This window comes from Sciurus carolinensis, chromosome 3 (assembly GCF_902686445.1).
Source record: "Sciurus carolinensis chromosome 3, mSciCar1.2, whole genome shotgun sequence".
Taxonomy (NCBI): domain Eukaryota; kingdom Metazoa; phylum Chordata; class Mammalia; order Rodentia; family Sciuridae; genus Sciurus; species Sciurus carolinensis.
In genome coordinates, this window is record NC_062215.1 from 174,142,714 (window position 1) to 174,170,264 (window position 27,551).

Consider the following 27,551-nt stretch of genomic DNA (forward strand, 5'->3'; position numbering starts at 1 on the left):
GGATTATAGGCCTGCACTACCATGGCTGCCTCCCAGTTATTTTTCTTTTTTTTTTTTAAACTGGGTCTTGCTAAATTGCCCAGACTATCCTTGAATTTGCAAATTGCCCATCTCAGTCTCCCAAGTAGCTGGGAATACAGGTACGTACCACCATGCCTGGCTTGCCTTGCTTTTTTCATCTATGGTTAACAGATATGAGAACAAGGAAGAAAGGAGATAACTTGTGACAAGGGAAGTCCAAACCAGACCAAAAGTCTATTCTGAGAATACTATAAAATAATCAATCATTCCTCATTAACAATGCCCAGCTATTTCTAAAATATAGAGGAAGTTCTTTGCTTATATAAATCCTTTTAGGTCATATAGCTTGTATAATCATTAAAACACTAACTGCGCTTAATATTTTCTTCTTAAGATCTCAAAAACTAGACCAGAGTCAGCAACCTTTAGCCCACGTGGCAAAAAATGGCTCTTAGATCTGATTTGAACAGTTCTGCAATCCTGCCAGTCAGTGAAGGTGGTAGGTCAGCTTATCACTAACATTTTTAGTACATCCTCTTAAAGATGTACTTACTGTTACTTAACTGTTTCTTACAACTACCCAGTAATGAATATACAAAAGGGAAAAGGGTATTAGACTACACAGTCTCTCAAATGCTATTCACCTCTGCATTTTACTTAAGTCTAACATTTATTTCAACTTTTCCTAAATGGAGTACTTTAAAAATTCTTCCTTATAAAGGCCTAGTAACACACTTATTAAGCACAGTGATTATGTGAGCTACTGAGAGAGGGGAGAGAGAATGACAAATCTCTGCCCCATGGGGCAGACTGATGGTTCCTGGATAAGAATCACTATTACTGAAAGTGAAACACCAAGTACCTTGTAGATTACAGCAAGGTGATCCGTATGGACAAAAACAATTTTTACGTTTGACAAATGACCTTTAGAGCATAAAGACACAAAATAAGGCAGTGTTTTCAGAATAGTCTCAACACATGTTATCACCACTGTGAACACCATAATAATGAGATGACTGAGTTTAATATGCTTAACATGGCTCATATTACACAGTCTATGCTTGCTTTGCAACAATATTTCAACACTGATCATCATAGATTGGTGCAGTCTTTTCCAAACAATGAATATGTAGCCTATTACCAAGTGTTGTTTTTCAAAATCAGAATAATCAGTTTATTTTCCTCCTATCAGCTACGTTTGAGGGCACTTTTATGCCATTGTTTTGGTATAATTACATATCAGCGTCTATTCCTTTGTCATTTTTATGAGACTCTCCTAAACCCCCAAATTTTTAAATGCCACTTGTATACTTAATACACAGCAATTTCTAAGAATTTTCTAGTACTCTACCCTAAGCTATAGTGTTTGCATGAATACACAACAATTATGTAATCATAACGCTCACTCTGATATGTCATACAGGAGAAATGAAGATGATCCAATGTTCTCAATAAGGGAGTATTTCATAAGTACACTGTATCAATTCTACAGAATAATGACAGGAACTTAAAGAGGTAGAACAATAAATAGATACTGGACTTCTATCCAACCATGGAACACAGATAATTCCTTCAACAAATATTTGAAGGTTTGTGTAACAGGTATCAATCATCTACAACAATGGAGCTCACACACAACTGGGAAGACAAATAATCAAACTACTGGCACACTGTGCTAAATGCCATGAAGGATGAAAAAGGGTAATAGCAGCAGAGAATAATGGGAGGGAGGAAGGAAAAGCTACTCTGGGTTCAGGCTCTCTGAAAGAATATTTTATTTTTGTATGTTTAAAATCTTCTATATAATAAAGTCTTAAAAATAATAAGCACTAAATATAAGTTGTTACTATCTTTGGAAGAAAGAAACATGCTCTTGTTTTCAAAGAGTCATTCATAAACCACTTGCTTCATTAAAAAAAACCATAGATTTCACTTTTATCAAAAATAAGAAAAGTTAAGCTTCTCAATATAGAACAAATCATCCTTGACCTAAATGTGTCAACCTACATTTCATTAATTTATCCTTTAAATCCTCGTCTCCCAATTCTAACACCCCGAGAGATTATCAAAGAAAACATGCCTTTCAGAGGTGAATACACAGAAAAATAAATTGTCTTCTACCCATTTGAAACATCACCAGAATAACAGTGTATATATATCTTCCCATGGGTCTCTTTTCAGAGACCCAAAACCTCTCCAGAGACAAAGCATCTCCACTTAAACTTCAGACATTTTCTAACTCCTAAGTAATAATTAAGCAGTGCTTTAAATACATCACCCAGGTATTAAAATATGAAGACGGTATATATGAAAATAAAGTCAAACTGCACAGATATATAAACTATATTACCATGGGGCAGGGGAACTGGGGATTGAACCCAGAGGTGCTTAACCTGAGCCACATACCCTGCTCTTTTTAAAAAAGTTTTAAAATTTTGAGAAAGGATCTTGCTAAAAGATGCTTAGGGCCTTCCTAAGTTGCTGAGGCTGGCTTTGAACAATCCTCCTGCCTCAGTCTCCCACGTTGCTGGGATTAAAGGCAGGTACCACCATGCCCAACATGTTTTTTAGAAACCAAGCACTAGATCTTTTTCTTACATATATAGAAATGGATACATATGGCAATAATGATGAACTATAAAGGTCTCTGCTACACAAAAGTAGGTTAAGAACCAGTGGTTATCAAGTTTTCTAATCTTAAACAAAATTTTCTCAGTTGAGTAAAGTGGTTAAATTTAAAAAAATGTTAAAAGCCATGTTCAGGGGTAGAAGGCCCAGTGGGAGAGTCGTTTGAGGGCCAGCCCAAGTGGAGAGGGGAAAACATGTCCATGTTCAAATCAACAAGACTACAGCTACCATTCTTCAAATGGGCAGAAACAAAATGAATATTATAAAACAGGCTAGTTATATAAATCCAATTTCCTTTCTGAACCTTTCGCTTTAATTATTTTACTTCTCGTTATCTTCCCCACCAATAGCTTACTATAAAATGTTTTTTTTTGTTGTTTTTTTTTGTTTTTTGTTTTTTGGTGCTGGGGATCGAACCCAGGGCTTTGGGCTTGCCTTGCAAGCACTCTACTGACTGAGCTATCTCCCCAGCCCCAATAAAATGTTTTTAATAGCTGAGGACAGCTCAACACTCTAATTCTATCACATACCTCCTGCAATTAAAAGTTTGTTACAAAGACTGGCACAGTGGCACAGGCCTGAGTCAGGAGGATCGTAAATCACAAGCCAGCCTTGGCAACCTAGTGAGACCCTGCCTCAAAATAAAAAATAAAAAGGGCTGGGGATGTATCTCAGTGGTAAGCATCCCTAGGTTCACAATACCAAGAAGAAAAAGTTTATTACATGTACTTTATCCATGTTTACTCATTCATGCCACCTGCCTATCCACTCATTCAGTTTCTAGATATATTTCAAAGTATGTGGCAGCACTTTGCGTGTACCATAAAATAAGTGTTCAATTTTTTCATGTTTTCAGTTAAATTGTATCAACTGCACAAAACTGAAGTGTAAAACTCAATGAACTGTGACCAACAAAAACCTGTGTAACCAAATCCTTATCAAGGATTTGATGTGCAGTTGTACATGCCTATGATCCCAGTTACTTGAGAGGCTAAGGCAGATGGATTCCAAGTTCCAGGTCAGATAGTGCAATAGCAAGACCCTGTCTCAAAATAAAATTTTTAAAAGAGATATGTGGGTGTAGGTTAGTTGTAGAGGGCTTACCTAGCATGTGTGAAGTCTTGGCCTCAGGTTCTATCCCTAGTACCAAACAAACAAAAAGGGAGAGTTTACCACCCAAGTTTCTTCATGCTCCTCCCTGATAAATTCCTGCACCTTCTTCTCCAATTCTGAAATCACAGTTCTGATTTTATTTTTTATCTTATATAGTTTTGTTTACTGCAGAACTTTATACAAGTAGAACTATGTATCCTCTCATGTACATATTTTATATGTAATTGCATATGATCTTCTATTCCTTTGCAATAGTTACATGACTCTCCTATATCCCACAATCAAAACCTGCCACTTACATACTTAGAATTCAGTTTGTTTCAGCATAATATCCTGAGACTCACCCATGTGGCTGAGTCTACCAGTATTTATACCTTCTTGTCTTGAATAGCATTCTATTGTATGGATATATCATATTCTGTTATCCATTCATTCTTCTGTCAATGGACACATGGACTCTAAGGGTTTTTTTTTGGTTTGGTTTGGTCTTTTGGTTTGTTTGTTTGGTGGTACTGGATACAGGGGTGCTCTACTGCTGAGCTATATCCCCAACCCTTTTTATTTTGAGACAAGGTCTTGTTAAATTGCTCAGGCTGGCCTCAAACTGGAAATCCTCCTGCCTTAGCCTCCTGAGTAGTTGGGATTACAAGCATGAGCCAACAACTATTCCTAAATTTGGGCCATTAAGTTTAAAACTGCTACAAACATTCCTCTATATGTCTCACAATAAGTACACGCTTTAAATTCTCTTCAGTAAATACTAAGAGTGGAATCACTAAGTTATAAGAATTATTAACTTTTAAAGAAACAACCACATCTTTTTCAAAAGCAGCTATTTTACAATCCTACCAATAAACAAAATTTTTTTCATTTACTCCATATCTTCACCAATAGTTGGTAGTGTCAGTATTTTGAACTTTAAACATTCTGATGTGCTTGCAGGGGGTTATTTATTGAAGTCATACTTTCCTAGTGATAATGAATTATTTGAAGACCTCCCCACTATACTTTCCAAACCCAAAATACTCAAGAACGCAATTTCAAACTTAAAGGGGAGAAATCTATGGGCTACACCTCCCCCATCTGCTAGGAGAATTGCCTTGTTGCTAAACTAATAAAGAGAACAGAGGCAGATATTAGAAGAGAAAAAAAAGAAAACCTATATTCAAAAATTTGTACATGCCTGACCAAGATCTGTAGACATATTTTGAAATCAGATGAATGACCTAAGAACCTTCAAGTCAAGAAATTCAAATCTTACTGACTTGTCTCAGAATCATTTGGAAATCTTGTTAAAATTTAATTATTTTTACAACACAGGATAGAACTCAATGTTTCTAACAAATTCCCCTGTTAGCCTGAGGACCATGCTGGATATAGGGGTTTTAGGGCAACTAAACTAAGTAGGTAAACTTTTCCTGGGGAAAATTCTACAAATTTTGGAAATTCTACAAATAATACATAATCTACAGAGTATGGACAACACACAAGTCAACAAAGCAAATCTGCAAAAACAGAGTTTCAAAAACTTTAGATATCAGAATGATCAGATCTTAAAACAATGGGGCAAACCTGTAACCCAAAGAACTCAGGTGGCCAAGACAGGAAGTTCAAACATTTGGCAACTTAGTAAAATCCTGTCTCAAAACAAAATGTAAAAAGGGCTGGAGTCAGGCATGTTGTCAACTGGGTGCAAATCCCAGAGATTCTGGAGGCTGAGGTAGGAGGATCCTAAGTTCAAAGTCAGTCTCGCAACTTAGTAAGATGCTATCTCCAAAATAAAAAATAAAAAGGGCCAGGACAGTGATTGCCTGGCCTTACCTGACAAGCAAAGACATGGCCCTAGGTCCAAATCCTCAATTCCACAGACATACACAAATATAAAGGATAAATCTGAAATCCCAAAAGAAAATTTAAAAACCATTAAAAGTGACATTAATCTGAAAAAGAACCAAACAAATTCTAGTATGAAAAATAAAGTTCAGAACTGGGAGAATAGCTCATTGGTAGGGTACCTGCATGAGGTGATGAATTCATATCCTGATTCCACAAAAGTAAATAAATAAAAATAGACCTCAGTAGAAGGCTATATTTTGTGCAAAATACGGCACAAGAACAGAATAAACTGATATCAGAAGAGTGAAAACACGACAAAGGCCTATCTAAACACACAGTGGCTGACATTTTTCTAGAACTAATGAAAAATACAAATTCACAGATTCAAGAGGTCAAATGAGCCCAAACAGGATAAATAAAAAAGATATTTACACTTAGAAACACTGTACACAAATACAAAACAGCAAAGATGAAAAAGAATACTAAAGAAAGGGAAGAGGGGGTCTACTATTTTTTAAACACAGCTGATTTCTCAAAAGCAATGGAAGAAAGCAGAAGACAGAATTTTAATTTTGTTCAACATGCTAAAAATACATGTCAATAAAGAATCCTACAGGAGGTAAAATTATCGTTTATGAACAAAGTCTCTGAGATTAAAACTGGTGGCTTTTCCACCAGCAAAAGAAAAGTGACCCTGGATAGTGCTGAGATGTGAGAAAAAATAAAGTAGCAAATATAAATACAAAAGAACATTAACACTATAGAAGAATGCCTAGTAAGGGATTTCTAATTGGTAAAAGTACAATGATAGTACCTTACCTTAAACTCAAGAAGATGGTAGGCTGAGTTACTATTCTAAAGTGTATTTTCTACAAGTAGTGAAGCTATACTAATTACTCTGTTAGATACAATGTAAATAGTCTCTTCCCCCCCCCCCCCCCATAGTGCTGGTGATTGAATTCAGGGCCTTGCACATGCTAGGAAAGTACTCTGTACTGAGCTGCAGTCCCAAGCCTGCTAAGTTTCTAAAACAATTAACTATAAGACTAGAATTGTGCCCTTATTAAAAAAGATCAATAAGGCATGATAGTACATGCCTGTCATTCCAGCAACTTGGCTGAAGGAGGATGTGGAGTTTGAGGCCAATCTCAACTTAGCCAGGCCCAAATCAACTTAATGAGACCCTGTCTCAAAATTTAAAACAATAAAATTTTTTAAACAAGGATGGGGGATGTGATAAAATGGATATCCTCATAATGATAAAAGATTTAATTCAGGAAGACAGTAATTTTTGTGTATGTAGGCAGGGGAGTACTGGGGACTGAACCCTGGGTACTCTACCACTGGGTTACATCTCTAGTCTTCTCTTTTTCTCTCTCTTTCCCGCTGAGCTACAATCCTAGTCTTCTTTCTTTCCTCCCCTCCTTTCTTAATTTTTAAATTGGATCTAAGTAACTGAGGCTGGCCTCAAGCTTGTGATCATCCTGCCTCAGCTGTCCAAGTTGCTGGGACTACAGGCAAGTGCAACCATACCCAAAAAGAATATACCAATTCTTAATATATAAACAATTTATATACAAGGCTGCAAAGTGTTTTTATTTTAGAAATATACAAATCCAGAGTGGATTTTAAAACACTTAATAACTAATATAACCAGGGACCAAAAAGTGATAACTCACTGTAGTTTTTACAAAATCCTCTGGCCTTAAAATTCACAAGATTTCTACATATTACTACTCTAAAGAGCTCCATCAAGCCAGGCATGGTGGTGCATACCTGTAATCCTAGTGCTCCTGAGGCAGAGGCAGAGGCCAAGTTCAAGGACAATCTCAGCAGTTTAGCAAGGTCATAATAAGCAACTTAGCAAGATCCTGTCTCTAAATAAAATAAAAAGAACTGGGGACATGACAGTGGAAAAGCACATCTGGGTTCAATCCATGATACAAAAAAAAAAAAAAAATTAAGAGCTCCATCAAATTTCACAAACTTCAACATTTCATTAGATGCTACTTCAAGTAGGTAATTTTATTCCCATGTTTCATCCACCTCTCCTCCTGAATTCTCAACTGCCGGGGAAGCTGCCACTTAGTATATGATGATACTTTATACATTCACAACATCCACCACAAATTAACCAGGGTCAGAACTGAACAACTGAGGGCTCGGGCTATAGCTCAGTGGCAAAGTGTCTGAGACACTGGGTTCAATCCTTAGCACTGCTTGAAAATAAATAAAATAAAGGAATGCTGTCCATCTACAACTACCAAAAAAAATTTATTAAATAAAAATAAAAGAACTGAACAAACAACCTACGATGATTTAATCAAAGTCCTTCCTCAAAAATCTTTTGATACTTAGTTGTAAAGCGCAAAGTATGGCATTAGAATGGCTATATTTAAGATAGTCACGTTAGGAAGTAATCTTTAGAGAAAAATGAAGCAGATATACAGAGACAATATGTAAAACTATCTGAATTTTTGGTTTTAGTTAATTGTTCCTAAAACCTAGCTGCCCGATTCCATCCTTAAAAATTTCACTAGACATAGACATATATAACCAATCTCAAGTAATAATTCTAGGTAACCCAGTGTTCAATTAATGTTTGAACTTTTTAAAGTTATACTTTACTTTTAATGCCTCCCAAGCAAGATGGATAATACTGTTAACCAAACTCATTTACAGTCTCAGTATTTCCCCAAAAAACAAAGACAAAACTATTAAGTCACAGTGTACAAAGTAATAATAGTATACTTATTTCTAATATGTCACTGTCTTTAACCCTAAAAGCCTCCAAAGCATACTAAGAACAAGCATTATTCATTTAAGAAAAGTTCAAAGGTAACTCTAAAGTATAGTATCTAAACTTAAAAGTTACATTAGCACTCCTCTCTCCTGACTCTTAGGTCAATTTTCTTAGACACTGGCCTTTAAAAGAATAAATTCAAATCCAATTTACAACTTTCCATTAGCAGAATGCTATATCTAACCATTTATGGAAAAAAAAATCAATATTTTTAAGTTATAACATGTAATAATATCATGAAAATACTCGTGTCTAAAAGTTATACCAAATAACATCGCCCAAAATTATTAATAAATCAGTATCATAAAATATTAGTTCAGTGTCCTTTGTTCCCATTGTTCTTAGAAACAAAACTATTAAGAAACCAGTAAAGTCAGGTTTGATGGTACAAAAGCATTTAGTGCCTTGGACTCTAAGAGGCTGAAGTAGAAAGAAGCTTGAGTTCAGGAATTAGAAAAACAGCCTGGGCAAAATAGCAAGACCTTGTTGCCAAAATGATGAAAAAGAAAAAGGAAGAATAAATCCGTAAAGCAGGAAAAAAAAAAAAAAAAAAAAAAAAACTGAACAGAACTGCAGCCATGAAATGTCTATGCTCAATCATTTCTTACCTTCAAAGAAAAGAAAACCAGCTAAAACAAATTGGAAGGAAAAGTGGAAACAGAAGGTATTACCATACTTTGAAAATCTAAAAAATTAAACAATGATGTTTCTCCTTGGTGAGGGGTTTGGGGGTCACTATAAATAGTAAGAGGATACTAAGCGTGTGTATAATTCAATGGTACAGCACTTGCCTAGTTTGAGGCCCTGGGTTCAATCCCTTGCACCACAGAAGAAAGACAAGACACACACACAGACACACAGACACACACATACAGAATGAGCTTGTAGTGAAAAAGTCTATGGTAGGACAAATGCAAGGTTTAAAAGAATTTTGGAAGCCCAGATCAATGAAAAACCAAACAAATAACTGGAGTAAAAGGTGATGGACCAAGAAACTACCGTAAGTACTGCTACGAAAGAGTCCACAAGTCCTGGTGGAGGAAATACATCTCTCAGGGGATGAAATATATAGACCATTATGGATAAAAAAGGTATTTCCCCCAGGAGTAAAGGGTGATGGTCTGAAATGACAGTTAGAGGGGTTTTCCTAGCACTATGGAGATTCCTCAGAAAACTTGGAATGGACCACCATTTGACCCAGTTATCCCACACCTCGGTTTATAACCCAAGGACTTAAAATCAGCTTACTATAGTGACGCCGCCAGATCAATGTTGATTGCAGCTCAATTCACATAGCTAAAACTATGGAGCCAACTAGATGAAAAGAGAAAGAAAATGTGGTACATATGCACAATGGAACATTACTCAGCCTTAAATAAGAATGAAATTATGATATTTGCAGGTAAATGGATGGAACTAGATAGAGAATATCATGCTAAATGAAATAAGGCCAATCCCATAAAACTAAAGGGCCGGATGTTTTCTCTGATAAGCAGATACTGATCCGTAGGGGGGGGTGGCGAGGCAGGGAAGAATAAAGAAACCCTGGATTGTGGAGAGGAGGGTGGGGCAAAGAAGATGGGGAAGGACAGTGGAATGAGACAAACATTATTAACCCTATATATTACTAGTGTGACTCAGCACCACAGGGGAGGAATTAGAAGTTGTGCTCCATTCGTGTACAATGTGTCAAAATGCATTTCAGAAACAACTTCAGAATGGCCTAGAGACATGAATAAAATGTACAGGAAATAGCTGGGAATGGGACTCAGAGGAAAGCCCAAAACCTCCTCAACAACTCTAAATAGAAAATCCACACCTAAACCTCTTTATCCTTTTTTTTTTTTTTTTTTTTTTTCCTTCTCCTTTGGTACCGGTGATTGAATCCAGGGGTGCTCTGCCACTGAGTCACATCTCCAACCTTTTTATTTTGAGACAGTCTCACTAGCTTTCCTAGGCTGGCCTTAAATTTGCAATCCTCTCTCTAGCCTCAGCCTCTGCATCCCAAATAGCAGAGATTACAGAAATGTGCCAAGCCCAGACACACATACACTCTTCAAAAGTAAGTTACATACTAAATATAGAAAGTGTTAATAAGACTTTTAAAACAAAACATTCCCTACAAACCTGGAAATAAGAAAGTAGATGTAATATCTTAGAAGTCAACTGAGGGAGTAGTCCAGTGGCAGAGTGAGAACTTAGAATGCCAATAATGGGTTCGATCCCTAGTACCAAAAATTAGAGGCAATCATATATTTAACTTTTTATCTCTTAGTTGGGACTTCTGCAGTCTTGGAATATTAAAAAATAAAAAATTGTTCCCTGAGAAACAATACCACCACTCCAAGTTTGGTTCTGAAGTGAATTTGGCATCTTCCATGAAGAGTATCCTACACAGTCCTCTTGAAATGACACCATTACAGCCAACAAATAAGTGCATATTCTAGTTAGCAGAATGTTTAAAATTCAAATAGTTCAAGTAGAAATAGTAAACTGAAATTGGCAAAAGAAAAAGAACTAGTCATCCCAGCTGTAGTAAGTACCAAACTACAGATTTTTTTCCCTCCTAACTGGCAAGTTTTTCTTTTTTTTTTTTTTTTTTTTTTTTGCAGTGATGGGGATTGAACCCAGGGCCTTGTGCTTGCCAGGCAAGCACTCTACCAACTGAGCTATATCCCTAGCCCATTCAAGTTTTAACTAACTACACTAAAAGTTAATACAAACCTATGGGTACAGGATTTCTTTTTTGGAGTGACAAAAATACACAATTTTCTAGTGATGATATGAAAGTACAACTCTAACTATATTAGAAACTCCATACTTTCAAATGAATGTATCACATGAACTAAATCTCAATAAAGTGTTTTTAAAAAAATTCCCCTGAAAATGTTCCCTGACTTCAAAAGTGCATAAAAAGAAAAAATACATAAAGAAAAACCTTTAAATTGTTGATTTTGAACCTTCAATTATGCCAACAATGTGAATGCGCCAGACAGATCTCTACTCCAAGATACCATAATCAATTAACGTATTTTTTTATTTACTGTTATTTATTTTTAGTTATTGTAGTCATGCAGATCAAACCCAGAGTACCCCCTTCATTCTAAGCAAGGACTCTACCTACCACTGAGCTACAACCCCAGCTCCCAAACTGATTTTAAAGACATCTGTTAAGAATGAAAAAATCCTACATACTACAGTGCATTTGTCAATGCAGTTACTAAACTGATAGACTGATGTCCTTAATTACCTGTACCATATCTTTCTATTCTCTATTTTAATAAAGTAACGATGCTTGTGTTGAGATTCAGAAAAACACACCCCAAAACATGACACCTTGGCAACAAACGCTGAGTGCTTTTTTTTAATGCTGAGCACTTTGAACTAAAGAACAAGGAAGGTCTCTGGCCACCTGTCACTCACCCTCTTCCCGAAGGGTGTCTCTAAAATTTCCCATATCTGACTCTAAAAGCAGTTCAACAGTAGAACTGAACTATCATGACTCCCCTCCCTACAGTCTTATCAAACCAGATAAGATCAACTCATCAAAGAAAAGAATGCTAAAGGTCACTAGCCTTGCTCAGAACAGACTTTAGCATAGCCTATCACCTATTCTTTTGTGCTGCTACCTAAAAGGCTTTATCTGCATAAGTCAACCTTGGTTTACCTGTGTTTTCACCCTCCACTTCCCATAATGTGCGGCCATCTCCCCGAGAAACTCTAAAACTCTATTCCCTTCTGAAGCTTAGGACACTAAATAAACTTTAACCATCTAGCCTTTTACCTCTTAACCTTTTCCCCTTCGGTATTATACTGGTTAGAAAGTCAATCATCTTTTTGCTTCCTACACTATCAGTAAATAAAAAACTGAAAACCAGAAGTTTTTATAAAAAATTCAGTTATAGTCTGCAATATCTGTTACAGTCTATGGTAACTAAATATTAAACTTCATTTTTCTAAAACAAATTAAACTCAACATGGATAATACCACTTACTATTTCAAAAGAAGTTCTTCTAGGACTCACTAAACCTTGTGAAACAAAGTACTAGTTAATTTTCTATCAGATACTATGTGTCAGCTTTGAATAACCCTCAAATAACCCAAATCTGAGGGTTATTCAAAGTAGACATGTAAATCAGAAAAAAATTATATCCAATCAGCAAAAATTTGCCGTCCAACTGTGCAAAAAGGCACTGATGTGTTAAGAAAACTAAGAGCTGGGTGCAGTGGCACACACCTGTAAATTCCAGAATGCAAATCAGGACACTGAGGCAGGAGGATCACAAATTTGCAGAAAGGTTGGGCAACTTACCAAGACCTTGGCAAAAATAAAAAGGGCTGTGGATGTAGTTCAATAACAGAGTGCCCCTGGGTTCAATTCCCAGTATGGAGCTGAGGGGTAGTTAATCACTCAAGTTGAAACAAAATTCCAATTCATGATAGCAAGCAACTGTTTCAGCGTTTTCATTAATAAAGTTTCCTACATCGGGCACAACCATAGAAACAAAAAGTTGTACACAAACGCAGTCTGTAAAAATAAAAATAAAATAAAAAAGGTAAGACTGCTCAATGAAAAGAAAGTATATGGTCCTAAAATTAAAAGGAGAGGGGTACAAAATATAAACTAGAGAGATTCAGAATAATATCATTATAATTACCTTTCTTATTGGGGGTAATTTTTTTCATTCTTCCTGTAAAAATTAGTAAGAAATATCAATGCTCTTGCTTTACCAACTATTTGAGATATACTCACACTAAACTGAAAGAGGGAGAGCATGATGGAACAAGACTGTGTTCACAGCAATAGGGGAGGCTGAGGCAGGAGGATCAGAAGTTTAAGGTTACCCTCAGGAACTTAGTAAAAACTTGTCTCAAAATAAAGAGGGCTAGGGATGTAGCTCAGTGGTAAAGCACCCCTGGGTTCAGTCCCTATTATCAAAAATAAATAAGAAAAAATGAAAATGGCTGGAAATGTAGCTCAGTCAGTGGTGAAGCACCCCTGGATTCAATCCTCAATATCCTCAATACAAAAAAATTTTTTAATTAAAGTCTTGAAATTAAATTGAGCATACATTCATAAGCAGGAGTTTGTTCAGAGTTAAAGAAATCATTTTACTAACCTCTAATTGAAATTTAACATTTTTTCTAGTATTAACAGGCAAAGAAACAGCATTATTTCCAGTACCCTTCTCTTTACAAAGCACAGACATCATCATATCACATTACAAGTGTCACAGATACCTTGAAATATCGCTTACACTGTCATTACTTTAAACATCTGCTAGACCACATTACTGAATGTTCTAATAAACATATTACTTACATTATTAAAACAAATGTAAAAGTTTGGGAGCTAGAAGTCAACAATTTGATATATTTGATTTCTTGAGTCTTATGAACTTATTTTTTGAGTTTAAAAATATTATTTTGATGCAAGGAAGGTAGCACACACCTGCAATCCAGCAGCTCAGGAAGCTAAGTAGGAGGATCACAACCTCGAAGTCAGCCTCAGCAACCTAGCAGAGCCAAGCAACTTAGTGACACTATCTCAAAATTTTCTAAAACTTGAAAAGGGCCAAGGATGTGGCTTAATAGTTCAGCATCCCTGGATTCAAGTCCCAGTACCAAAAAAAAAAAAAAAAAATTGAGGCACCAACAAGCTGCTATAGGGTCCACACTACAAAAAAGGTTAAGAACTCCTGAACTTAAAACTCTTCCAACCAGCTGGGTGCAATGGTGCAAGCCTCCAATTCATAGCTTGGGAGGCAGATGGATTTTGAGTTCAAAGTCAGTCTCAGCAACTTGGTGAGGTCCTAAGCAATTCAGTGAGACCCTGTCTCAAAATAAAAATAAAAAGGGCCGGGGATGTGGCTCAGTGGTTAAGCACCCCTGGGTTCAATGCCCAGTACCAAAAACAAAACAAAACAAAAAAACGTTCTAACCAGAACTTTCCAATTAAATACATATTAGAAAATGGCAGCATGCATAAATGATTCAACACTGCTTACATATGTCATTTCTTCTCACTGACTGCATATCAAAAAAATTTAAGAACCAGAGTCTAAACCTATCTGGGTTCAGAACACCATTACCCTTTTTTACTTTTTAGGGGGCCAAATGTGTGACCTAGTTCTCAGCAGGAAGACACACATGGGAAGGTATGCTAGTCGTCTCTAAGAATACTTTTGCTTTCTAGATAAATCTTTTCCTCCCTTCCTGTCCTCAAATGTAGTGGACACAATGACTTTAAGCCATGAGAGTCACTTAGTGATCATGAGAATCGCCTGCCAAGAATGGCAAAGTAGAAACACACAAGATCCTCATCTTTGTCATTACACAGGTGAACCTTATGAGGAAAAATAAACTGATCTGTTTAAAGGCCCTGTTGGTCAAATTTTCTATTACTTGCAGGTGAAAACATAACAGATCAATCATTATCCATAAAGTCACCAAGAAAATGCCCCTTTGAGGGGAAACATTTGAGCTAAAACCTCACATGAGACAAACATGTAAAATCTCAAAGACATTCCAGGCAGCAAGAAGAATATGTAGCCCAGAACAGCAGTCACTGTCAGAGAGGTGGACACAGGTCAAGAACATATAGGAACTTGTAGCCCCAAGGAACCTTCAGATCCTTCCCAATGACTTGCCACAAAACAAATCCCTCAGATATGTGAGAACATTTCCCAACTTCATACAAAAGCTAAGACTTTCAATACTTGGCTTTGGACCAGGCCAGTGGTGTACTCCTGTAATTCCAGCTCCTAGGGGGCTGAGGCAGGAAGATTATAAGATCAAGACCAGCCTGGGCAACTAAACAAGACCCTGTCTCAAATGAAGACCTGGGATGCAGCTAAGTGGTAGAGAATCTGTTTGGGGGAGGGGGGGGGCCAGGCGGGGGTTAAGAGCCAAAGGATATAAAAGAAAATGTGTAGCTGGCACATGGTAGACCCTCACTTGTTATAGATTAAGAACCTCACTTATTTTATTCTCTTCTCTGAAATCTCTTAAAATCCAATTTTTCAGAAACAAGAGGTTGAAAGCATCTTAAAAAAAAAAAGTTATGGTAGCTCACACCTGTAATCATAGCAAAGGGGTGGGACAACAGAGAAAGAAGGTTCTTGGGCCAGTCTCAGTAATTTATTGAGGCCCTGAGCAACTTAAGAAGACCCTGTCTCAAAAAAAAAAAAAAAAAAAAAAAAAAAAAAAAAAAGAAGAAGAAGAAAAGAAAAAGAAAAAAATTTAAAAGTGCTTGGGGATGCACCTCAGTGGTAAAGTGTCCCCGCCGGGTTCAATACCCACTACCAAAGAAGCCACGTCAAGAGACACACATCTATAATCCCAGCCACTCAGAGGCTGAAGCTGGAGGATTACAAGTTTGAGACCAGCCTCAGCAATTTAGCAAGGCCCCAAGCAACTTAGCGAGACCCTGTCTAAATTTAGAAATAAATAAAGGGCTGGAGATGGAGCTTAGTGGTAAAGTGCCCCTGGGTCCAATCCTCAGTATCAAAAATAAAAAATAAAGCCTACTGATGCCCTTTAAGAAAAGGGCAGAGAACTAATGTACTTAAAAAAAAAAAAAAAAAAAAAAAAAAAAAAGGGGAGGGGTGCTGGGGATAGAGCTCAGTTGGTAGAGTGCTTGCCTTATAAGCACAAGGCCCTGGGTTCGATTCCCCAGCACAGCAAAAAAAACAAAGGGGGGGGGGATGTGGCTTAGTGGTTAAGCATCCTTGGGTTCAATCCCTGGTATTTAAAAAAAAAAAAAAAAAACCTTTGAGCTATCAAAATCATCACTCTCAGCCACATCATGCAAACCTTCACTCTGAATGTACCAAGCACTTTTGCAACTCAACATGTAGATGTGACACACAGTCTAAACATACTGAAACCCACCAACTAATAAGAGAGGGTATACTCACTGCACAAAGTCAAGTCAAGAAAAAGTAAGTCATTTTGGAATGTTCAATCGCCAATGAGAGTCTTAAGGGTCAGTATAATAAACCAATATACAGCAATAATGACCAAGGATAAAGAACAAGATATAACCAAACATTCAGAGAATACTCTGCTAAGTCAGTAAGTATATGACGACTTCTAAAGAGACATGTAAAACAGTGTTCACTGTACTGATCTTTTGTAACAGATTTTTAACACATTTCTCATGGAAAAACAATTTTTAGAACTTTAATGTACTTCTCATCTAACAACAAATAATATCTTACCTTAAACTAGGGAAAGGGGAATATGAGATATTCCTTATGTTATTTTCATAAGATTTTAAAGTCTGTTATCAAAATGAATACACTAATAAGCAATGTAACACTGCTAACACTAAACTTACCTGAAACTTGACAGTCAAGATACTATAATTAGCAATGAATGAATACTTGAACCTTGATCAAATGTAGTCCACTGGCCCCCCCAAACTTTTCTAAGCACCTAACATTAATCCAGTTCAGGTTCTTTTTTCTTTTAATCTTTTAGTTTTAATCGTCCATTAAATTTTCTGAACACCTAAATTACACCTTAAAAATAATGAACTTGCAACTCTGTTGACTATAATTTATACCTTTATATCAACTATGCAAATAAGGTATCATTTAAAAGGATAAAAGCTACTATTAAACTATGTCTAGGATCCAACATACTAGTCAGAAAAAACTACAATTTAACAACTGCTATTTGATCACTTAACTGTGAGCGCTATACTAAGGACCTCACTTTTCTCAGGAAAATTCAGAAGAATCCTAACCTAAGAAGCACATTTTTCTAAAACTTATACATTATGTAACTAGCTCAAGGTCAATCAACTAGTAAACTACAATCCAAGTTCATCTTGCTATATATCCTATTAATACTCTGATGATCTCCTCCACCTTAAAGCTCTACCACTTAACTCCAAGATGGTATGGAGAAATCATCTCAAACCTGTCAGACTTAAAAAAAAAAAAAAAAAAAAAAAAAGAGCCAGGCATGGTGGTACATGCCTATCTGTCATCCAAACAACTCTGGAGTCTGAGGAAGAAGAAATGCAAGTTTGAGGCCAGACTGGGCAACTTTTCAAGACCCTCTGTCAAAATAAAAAGGGCTGGGAATGTAGCTCATCAGTAAAGCACCCCTGGGTTCAATTTCCAGTACTGCAAAATAAACAAATACATAAAAATAAAAAAGGGATGGGAGTGTAGCTCAGTGGTACAGCAACCCTGGATTTAATACCAGGTACTGGGGGAAAAAGAAAAAAAAAAAAAAAAAAAAAAGAAAGAAATATAGAAGATTGGGAATGAATTTCAGTGGTAGAACACTTGCCTAGTACATACAAGGCCTGGGTTCAATTCCCAGCACCAGAAACAAAATAAAGAAAAATAATAAAAGGGAAAACTTACCAATTTTTTACTCACATTAAAAATTTAAGTAAACTCAAGTAGAGGCATCATGAAAAAGTTCTAATCTTCTCAAATATAGTAAACTCTCAAGATTATCATGCAATTATAAGTCATCTTAATTTTTTATTAAGGATAAATTATTAAATAATACACATGGCTGAATATAAGTAAATACTTGAATTAAGTAGTAGGCACATCCTACAGAAAAGAAAAAATTCCACTCTAGCAAACCTGAGTTTACCAATTTCTTTGATAATGCAAGAGATTTAGCAATTAAAACAGTGCCACAAAGAAGATAACAAATGGCCTACTATCTCTTTGTTAATTCCTTTCAATCCTTAGTTTGTGTAAAAAGAAAATGCCTAGGAAAAAAAATGGATCAGCCTAATGTACAGGCAGCTGAAAGGTAACACTAGATGGTTAGAAGAGGCAGGAGATTATCTTACAGCGCACACCAAAGGCTGAAATTCTCTAAGTCTTACCTCATAAGCAGCAACTGGAAGGCCAAACTTTTTAAAAGGCAAAGTGAGCAGTAAAAAAAAAAGGAAGATAAACTCTATAGTTAACACACTAATTTTCTAAAAAGTATTTAAGTCAAAATGTGTTCCTAATTACAACTGACAAATAATTAGCAAACAGGTGCGATCACAAAAATGAAACTTTTCTCAGAATTCAGAATAATTTTTCCCATCTATTCAGAGAAAGGCAAAAACTACATTTGGACTTGGGATGGAAAGGGAAAAGGATCAAGAAGGAATTCCCTCCAGAGACTAAGCTGCTTTCCCTAGGTGGGTAGGAAATGAAAACAAAAGCTTTGCAAAGGAAACACATGAAGCTTTGTACAGAAATAGATCCTCTTGCCTGTTGTAGCAGTAAAATAGATTTCACACATGTTCTGATTCTAAAGTCCACAAAACCCCATAAATATTGGACTATACAACCTTCCTGATTCCACAAACAGGAATAACTGAGTTAAAAAATTATGCTAACAGCTTGCTAGCATCTCTGCTATTTCCAAATAATCAAGTTAGTTCAAACTACCATCAGCAAAGTCTTCAAGAATATGCTGGAAATAAAAGCTGCTAAAGAAAGCTAAATATTTTTCTTTAGTTTTCTGTTAGCCATGATCTAACCTCAATTATAAAATCCTCTCATACACACTTGTTGTTGTTACCAGGGGCACTTCGCCACTGAGTCACATCCCCAGATCTTTTTAATTTTTCTTTTGAGACAGGGTAAATTGCTGTAGCTGGCTTCGAACTTCCGATCCTCCTGCCTCATCCTCCCAAGCTGCTAGGATACATACTTTTATAAAAGTAAAAGGGTACCAGACACTGTGGCACATGCCTATAATCCCAGCAATTTGGAGGCGGAATCAAGAAGACCACAAATTCTAGGCCTGCCTCAGCAATTCAGTAAGACTCTGTCTCAAAATAAAAAATTTAAAAAGCTGGGGATGCAGCTTAGTGGTAAAGCACACCGGGTTTAATCCCCCAAACTGGCCCCACTCCCCCCCAAAAATTGGATAAAACTTGGGAACATTAATTTGTACTTTTAAAAAAGTATATAAATTTTCACCTAGCATGCACAAGGTACAAGGTTTGATCCCTAGCACAGGGGGCGGAGGGCGGTGGGCAGGGCACAACTATTCACTCATCTTAATTATTTCTTTTTAAATTCTTTTTCCTAATGGTAGATGGACACAGTAGTTTTTATTTTTATTTTTTAATGTGGTGCTGAGGATCAAATCTGGCCCCTTCGACATCATTTCTTTATTACATTATGCTAAGCAAATGCTTCTTTTATGTAATACTGACAAATTAAGTGGGTAACTCAAAATATCATGTATTAGGTCTAAATAGTACTCTCAATTTTTAAAAACCCCAAAACCCCAGTACTGCAAAAAGAAAATAATCCAATTTCTTTATCTGTAAGAACCTCAATAATCTCAACCCAAATTTCTGTTATTTCATAAATACTGATTCCCTACTCCAAGGGTCCATTAACCTTACCTGGATCCTTGCCACAATCACAACTTTAAGCTCTCCTTTCTTCCTGGATCTACCCCAAAGTAGGAGGGCCAGTTCAAGTCCCTCCTCTGCAGGTCTTCCTCAATAACTTCTTCCCAGATGTGAATTTATATACTTCTCAGTGTCCACTTCATAAAACTCAATTTTGTATTTAATAACAAATACACACAATAGAATTCTGGGGCTTTTTTATTAGGTGTTTTGGAGGGGATTTTGTTGCTAGGGATTGATCCCAGAGGTGTCATCTATACTAACAAGCAAACTCTCTGCCACTCAAATACATCACCAACTGCACAAACAGCTGTAGACAAGTTTTGATCAAATAAGTTATGTATCAATTATATGAAACATAACAGAACTAAGAGGACCAGGATTTGTTTTTACCCAAGGGAGCTTCCCCACTGAGCTACATCCCTAGCTTTTTATTTTTTGAGACAGGATCTCCCTAAATTGTAGAGGCTGGGCTCAAATTTAATATCCTCCTGTCTCAGCCTCAAGAGCAGCTGGGATTACTGATATGTGCACCCCCACACTTAACTCAAGGACTAAGTTTTAAGTACCTTTTTTGCTTGGTACCAGGGACTGAACCAGGGGCACTCAACCACTGACCCACATCCCCAGTCCCCTTTGTATTTTATTTAGAGACAGGGTCTCGCTGAGCTGCTGCGGCTGGCTTTGAATTCAAGATCCTCCTGCTGCCTGAGCCACTGGGATTACAGGCATGCATCACCACACTGGCTTTAAGTACCTTTTGCACTCCAGCACAGTTCTAGCAAAAATTAAGCACTTAATAAATATGCACTAGTAAATAAAACATCATCTAATAAATATTATCCCCAGATGCTAAATTAGTTGTAACCAAGTTATAAAATATTCTAGTGCCTTAACAATTCTTTAAAAGTAATTAATTTTAATGGGTCTACTTTTGAAAAATTTGTACATTTAGATACCAATCCCTGAAAATATAAAAATAAGCAAGTTAACAGTAAATTTTGACAAATAATGCTAAAATGATCTCACAACATAGGACCTTTGACAGAGCAAAACAAACTCATCACTGACACCACATAATGTTTATGTTGGGAGCCTTGTACCAGACACTTTGAGTGAGCATAACAGATCTCTATCCTCAAGAAGCCAAAGATTAGCCCAATGCAGTGGGATGTGCTTTTAATCCCTGCACTTGGTAGGCTAGGGCAGGAGGATCTCAAATTCAAGGTCAGCCTCAGCAATTTAGCAAGGTCCTAAGTAACTCTAAGGAGATCCTGTCTCAAAACTTAAAAAAGGGTTGGAAATGTAGTTCAGTGGTAAAGTGTCCCCTGGGTTCAATCCCCAATACCAAAAATAAATAAGCCAAAGATGATCTAGCCAGGAATGGTGGCACACACACCTCTAATTCCAGCACCTCGGGAAGCTGAGGCAACAAGATCACGTTTGAGGCCAGGCTCAGCACCTTCGAAAGACTGTCTCAAAATAAAAATTAAAAATAAAAAGGACTGGTGATATAGGTCATTAGTAAAGTGCCCCTGAGTTCAATTCCCACTGCAAAAGGGGGGGGGAGGGCAGCCAAAGATCTACTTCAGAAGTATAAATAACTGATTATATAAGAGAGACTATAAAAGCTGTAAGTTAAATAAAATGTTATTTGAGAGGGAACAAAGAGTAGAGAATAAACAAAAATCTTTTTAAGGAGCTACCAGAAGAAAGTTAAACATGCATATGTAGCTATACTAGGTACAAGATAAGGGAAGAACACCAACTCAGGCAGACAAAAGCAAGGGTAAAAATGCTGAGAAGTTTCTTGACTGTAGGCAAGAGTGGGGGAAAACAAACAAACAAACAAAAAACTAAGAAGATACTGGGGCCCTAGAAATTAAGAGCATTTTTACATATTTACTATTTACAAGAGAACTCTAAGAACTTGATTTCTGAGAGAAAAAAACAAGAGGGAGGCCCTCTATGAGATCTCCCTGAACCTGTTAAGGACACAAAGTAGCTTAAATTGTAATTCAATGGTGAACCTCAGATGGTCCTCATAAAAATTCACTTCAGGTTTCCACTTATATTTACCAGCATAAGAACTTCAAGTTGAGTTAATCTGACTTTAAGAAGATAACACAAGTTACATCTATTTATTCAGAGTGCCGCCCACAGGTAGAGTGACAAGGAGTCTTGAAGTCAGGATAGAACTCATTGGTCAGCCCTGGGTTCAATCCCCAGCACCGCAAAAAAAAAAAAAAAAAAAAAAACTCATTGGTCATGACAGCCAAGTTGATTAACACACACACATTAAAATGCTGTAACTTCAACACTTGAAGGCTTGTTTGAAGGACACTTTAGCTTATAAATAGTCTTCAAAAACCATGTATGGGTAATAACACCTTATTTATAAGAAATAAATACATCCTCTCTACAAAGAAACAAACAGAATAAACTCAAGAATAAACTAGCCAGGCATGGTGGCCCACACCACCATGAGGCTCCAGAGGCTGAGGCAAGAGGATCGCTGATTCAAAGCAAGCCTCAGCAACTTGGTGAAGCTGTAAGCAACCTAGGAAGACCCTGTCAAAATAAAAAATAAAAAGGGCTGAGGATTTAGCTCAGTGGTTAAGTGCCCTTAGGTTCAATCTCCAGTACCAAAAAAAAAGAAAGAATTAACTAAAACGATTAATACAATTACAAATTGCTTGGAAACACTCATCATTTAGCATTGTACCAAAACTATATTTAGGTCCTCAGCGTACCTTTTAAATGATCGAATATTAAGCCCAGCATGGTGATGAAGGTAGTAGCAGTCCAAGCTACTTAGGAGGCTAAGGCAGAAAGGTTGTCTGAGCCCACCTGCAGGAGACCAGCTAGGGCAACATCATGAGATCCCGTCTCAAAAAAAAAATTTTTTTTTAAAGATCAACTTTTAATTGCAAATAACAGGTAATTAAAGAATAACATGAAATGGCTTCTTCTGGTTTGTGTGTGTATGCGGTACTGGGAAACGAACCCAGGGGCGCACTGCTGGTAAGTTACATCCACTCCACAGACCTTTTTTATTTTGAGACAATCAAAATTGTTAATGATTTTTTTAAAAATATATTATTTAAAAGAACTTGCAGTCCCTAAAACATACTCAACTGATTAAGAACATCCAAAAACCGGTCGGGCACAGCAGCAAATTCTTGTAATTCCAGCAACTAGAGAAGCTGAGGCAGAAGGATTCCAAGTTCAAGGGCAACCTTGGCATCTTACCAAGACCCTGTCTCAAAATAATAAGGGCTGGGGGACACAGCTCAGCAGTAGAGTGCCCTTGGGGTCCATCCCAGTATCAAAACAAAGAAACAAAAAACAAAACAAAAAAACCTTCCAAGATAATTTTAGCATTAACAATGATGCAGAATGTGGATCAAAACAAACAAAATAGGGCTGGGGATATAGCTCAGTTGGTAGAGTACTTGCCTCACATGCACAAGCCCTGGGGGTTCAAAAGTTAGCACCACAAAAAAGAAAACACACACAATTACAAAACACTTTTCCTACAGTATCTTTTATTTTTTCTCAAAAGGCTCATTTTCAACAAACATTTTAAATATCTGTTATGGTCCAATAAGATACTACAGCAAAAAAGCGGGAATACTAACTTCAAAGAATTTATAATTGACTAAGGAATACTAATATAAACTTAAATATTTTCAAATAGAATATATATGTTACATATGTGTCTGTGTATATATACATTCATAAAGGTATATTCTAAGAAGGGCCCTGTATTCTAATCCTCCTGTGTAGCCTAATCTAAATATAGTGACTAGCATGTAAATAACAATTAACTTTACGTTAGGTGGGTAGTATAGCCAAATTTCTCAGATTAGGTACTTGGAACACACAGAAGTTAAATTATTTGGCCATGATCACAAAGATAGACAGGGCATAGTAGAACAGGAACCTTTTCTCTTCAAATAGGAAACTCACTTGAACAATACTGCAAGTACCAAAAACACAAGAGTAGCAGACAGCTTTTTCATTGTAGGCTATGACTTTTTAAATCAGTATAACCATGAAACTTACCAAGCTTATACAAACTCAAAACAAAGCAAATAAGCCTGAATAATAAACTCCTTTTTCTTCTGGCCAATCCAGTTTAAAGAATTCACCGGAAACAACCAAACTATAGAAGGTCTTAGAGAAAAACTACTAAACAGACTTATTTCAATCCAGGAAACAACCTCTTTGCCAATAATCTAAACAATCAATGAAGTATGAGATTTAATCAAAGAACCACACTTTTTAAAAGACAAAACATTAACCAAATTAAATTTTACTTAAAAATCAAGAAAATGAGCTGGGTGTTGGTGGCACAAGCCTACAATTTCAGCCATTTACCCATAACCCAATTTCTACATCTAATTAATGTCAATTTTTTAATCCATCAATGAATTAATCTAATGATGTCAGAGACCTCGAAGATACTTCCCCCAAACCCCACCTATGCTAGTCATCGTAGTACACATCTATAATCTCAGTGACTGGGAAGGCTGAGGCAGGAGAATCACAAGTTTGAGGCCAGCCTGGGCAACTTGGTGAGACCCCATCTCAAAATAAAAAGGGCTGAGGATATACCTCAGCAAGTGGTAAAGAAGCCCTGGATTCAATTCCCAGTAGCAAAAACCAAAAAAGTCTACAAGCAGTAAGATTAATCAACAACTACAAATTGTACTTGTTGTGTAATATCCACCAGATTCTTACTCTTCCATCTCATCTGGCCTGGACTCCCTTCAGGCTTGGCTCTATTAACTGTGGCTTGGCCTACAGAAAAAAGAGGCACAGAATAATCCACTGGCTTAATACCGAAACATGTTGGTGACAATCAACATCTACTTAGGCACTCATATAACATATTAGGGTAACATATTAGGGTAATGTAAAGAGGCCACAGTCACCAAATCAAGCCACAGGAGGCATTGTGAAGAATCTACTGGGACAGAGAATCCTTCCAAGTGTAAGACTGCATGTTTGGCAAGACGAGGCTAACATTACTGATCTGGATTAGGAATGAAAATGGAGATTATTTTTCAGTCAGGTTTATGAGTGCACCTTCATGTATTACCACAATGATGTGAAATAATTCTTGCCTTCAGGAAGCCTATAATCCAGTTGGGGAAACAAAACCAACATTTCAACAAATGCAGCACTATAATCCAGAAAAGTATATACAGATAACCAAGAAATACAAATAAAAAAACTCCTAGGGTAGAAGTTTGAGGAAGCTAGTTGAAGGGGTAAGGTTGTTCTTTACCTCCTCTGGCTACTAGGTTACTATGTAGTGGGCATTTGTTTTGATTTAGATGAGGGAAAAGTGCATGTTGTCACCAACAGCCAAGAAACAACTTGAGTGAAAATGGAAAGCAACAAGTAGTTGCTGTTTTGACTCAAATCCATCAAATTACTTCTGCAAACAGGGAAAAATAATGGAGCAACTGGTATCACATTTGCTCAAAATGACCCTACACAACTTGGTGAGGGGGGGGGCGCTTTTCTACATTGGGTAAAGAAAACAGAAACCAAGGGTCAAACTTTTTTCCTTAACTATAATCTCTGACATTATAAAGTCAATTTCATCAGAACCACAAACCAGAACAGGTATAAATGTTGTCAATAATAAAAAATTTGTCTAAAGTTTCTCTAAATATGATTAACAAGCTTATTCAGTAGGACATGTGAAAAAGTATCTGGCATGTTGATGCAAAACCTTTAAAAATCAATTTATCAGATAAAATTTGTGCCCAAATACCACTATCAATCAAGCAGCAATTTCATATCTTCAACATACCTTACACATGATGACCACCACTGGTGAGAAGCTGCACCTTTTTTTTTTAATTACCTCAAAATAGTTAATGCAACTTTGTGAAACAATATCTAGTACTTATTTGACATTATGGCTTTTTTCACAGCCATCATCAGGTCTCAAAACCACCCAGTGAGGCAAAACAGTAATTATCCATCACCATTTTACAGTTAAAATACATGGAGGGCAGATAGGTTAGGTAATTAGCTCAAGGTCACAGAGTTAATAGCTGGCATTGCGTGGATTTCCAAGATATTGATGTGTCTTCTTTGCTAGGATAAGGTTCTTAAAATAGGATAAAACCTCATCTAAATAACATAAATATAGTAATCTTAAAAGTTAGAGTGGGAAAGTAAGCATTACTCCAAATTTACTTTGCCAGGTGAAAGCAGATTTTACCCTAGTCTGGCATCCTGTTCATTTTTTAAATATTTTTACTAAGGTACTTTCTGGAACTCTAAATATCACAAGAGTTCTCAAACTTTTAGAAAATGAAGAAAAAACTAAATACCTGATCACAGACACAAATTAAATGGTAAATATCAGCTGAGTGAACTTAATACCCACCCATTCCGGAAAAAAGGGGGGAGCAGATGGAAACAATGATAAACCTTAATTACAGTTTACCATTCTTTTGGATATTGGTACCTTCATAGAAAGGCAGACATATACAAAGCCCACAAACCCATCCATGTTAATGTGCTCTCTCTTAAGCTTAAAGTAAATGAAATTTAAAACTCTCCAATCTCACAAGATTAGGAACCCACATCAGTTATCAGTTATGTACTGGTAGGGCTGAACAGGGAACAAGGAGTCAATGAGAAATTGTGTTTACTTCAAAACTTAAATATTGATGTTTACTCCAACCTTTAACACTGATGTCATTGCATGGCATGTATATGAAAATAAGCCTCAGTAAAACCCCCTAAAATTAGTTGTCTCTAAACCTGTGGTAACTCCACTCCTCAACCCTGTCTGTCCCCACCTCCAGTAGATGCAACACACACAAGGCCTCATACACAGGCCTCCTGCCTTTTTTTCTAACACAACTAGGACCTTTGTTCCCAGTGTCCGTTTTTCACTCCACTCAATAGCCCTTTCAACTTTCTATCATGTATTTCTGTCTTGTTTTTAGACGAGATTCTGAGCCTTAACTTGCCAGGTCTTTAAATGAAATGCCAAAAATATCTAATGAGACTCTCGAGAGGAATAAAACTTGAACACACACTAAGGGCCTACAAAACGGAGGAAAGCCTGGAGATCGGGTGATCTGGCAGCCCAGGAAGGGTTGGGAGCGCAGGCCTGGGATGGGAGGCAGCAGAGGGCAGCTGGACGTCCACTCGGAGCACACTCAGCGCTGTCAGCAACCCCCCCAACGGCACACGTCTACACACACAGTCCCGCCCCCAATTAAGTAACGAGGCGAACCCACCATCCCCACCGCCAGGCTCCAGCTCGGCTCCATCTCCCCCACACTAAAGGCTTTACCAAAAACAAACCTGCCTCAAGGTTGGGCAGCAGCCCCTGCCTACCCCAGCCCCCAGAGGCAGCCTCGCAGTTCCAAGGTGGAAGTTATTACCCCCTCCCAATGCGCGTGAGCTTTTAAATTGACAAATACCCCGCTCCTGGCTATTTAGGCGTTTCTAGTTCTGAGCCGAGAGCCCTGGAGGCAGGACTGGGGATTCCACAACGCTGGCCCCTCGGACTCCCAACTTGCTCCAGCACTGGAACCCCGCTCACCGCGGGGCCGAGCTGACCGACAGACGCGCTAACAGGTTTTATGTAATCCACGTCCATATAAATCACTCGCCCGACCGCCGGGCACGCAATAAGACTAGGTGACAATCGGCCCACCTCCCTCCCCAGCCCGGGTTTCCCTCCCCATCCACCCATCCCC

At 37.2% G+C, this 27,551-nt stretch overlaps 1 protein-coding gene across 18 annotated transcripts in view; it reads right to left on the reverse strand.

Annotated features, from left to right (window-relative positions):
• Trip12 (thyroid hormone receptor interactor 12) overlaps window positions 1-27,551 on the reverse strand; it is a 147,086-nt gene that overhangs the window by 118,244 nt on the left and 1,291 nt on the right. The window lies entirely within an intron of this gene.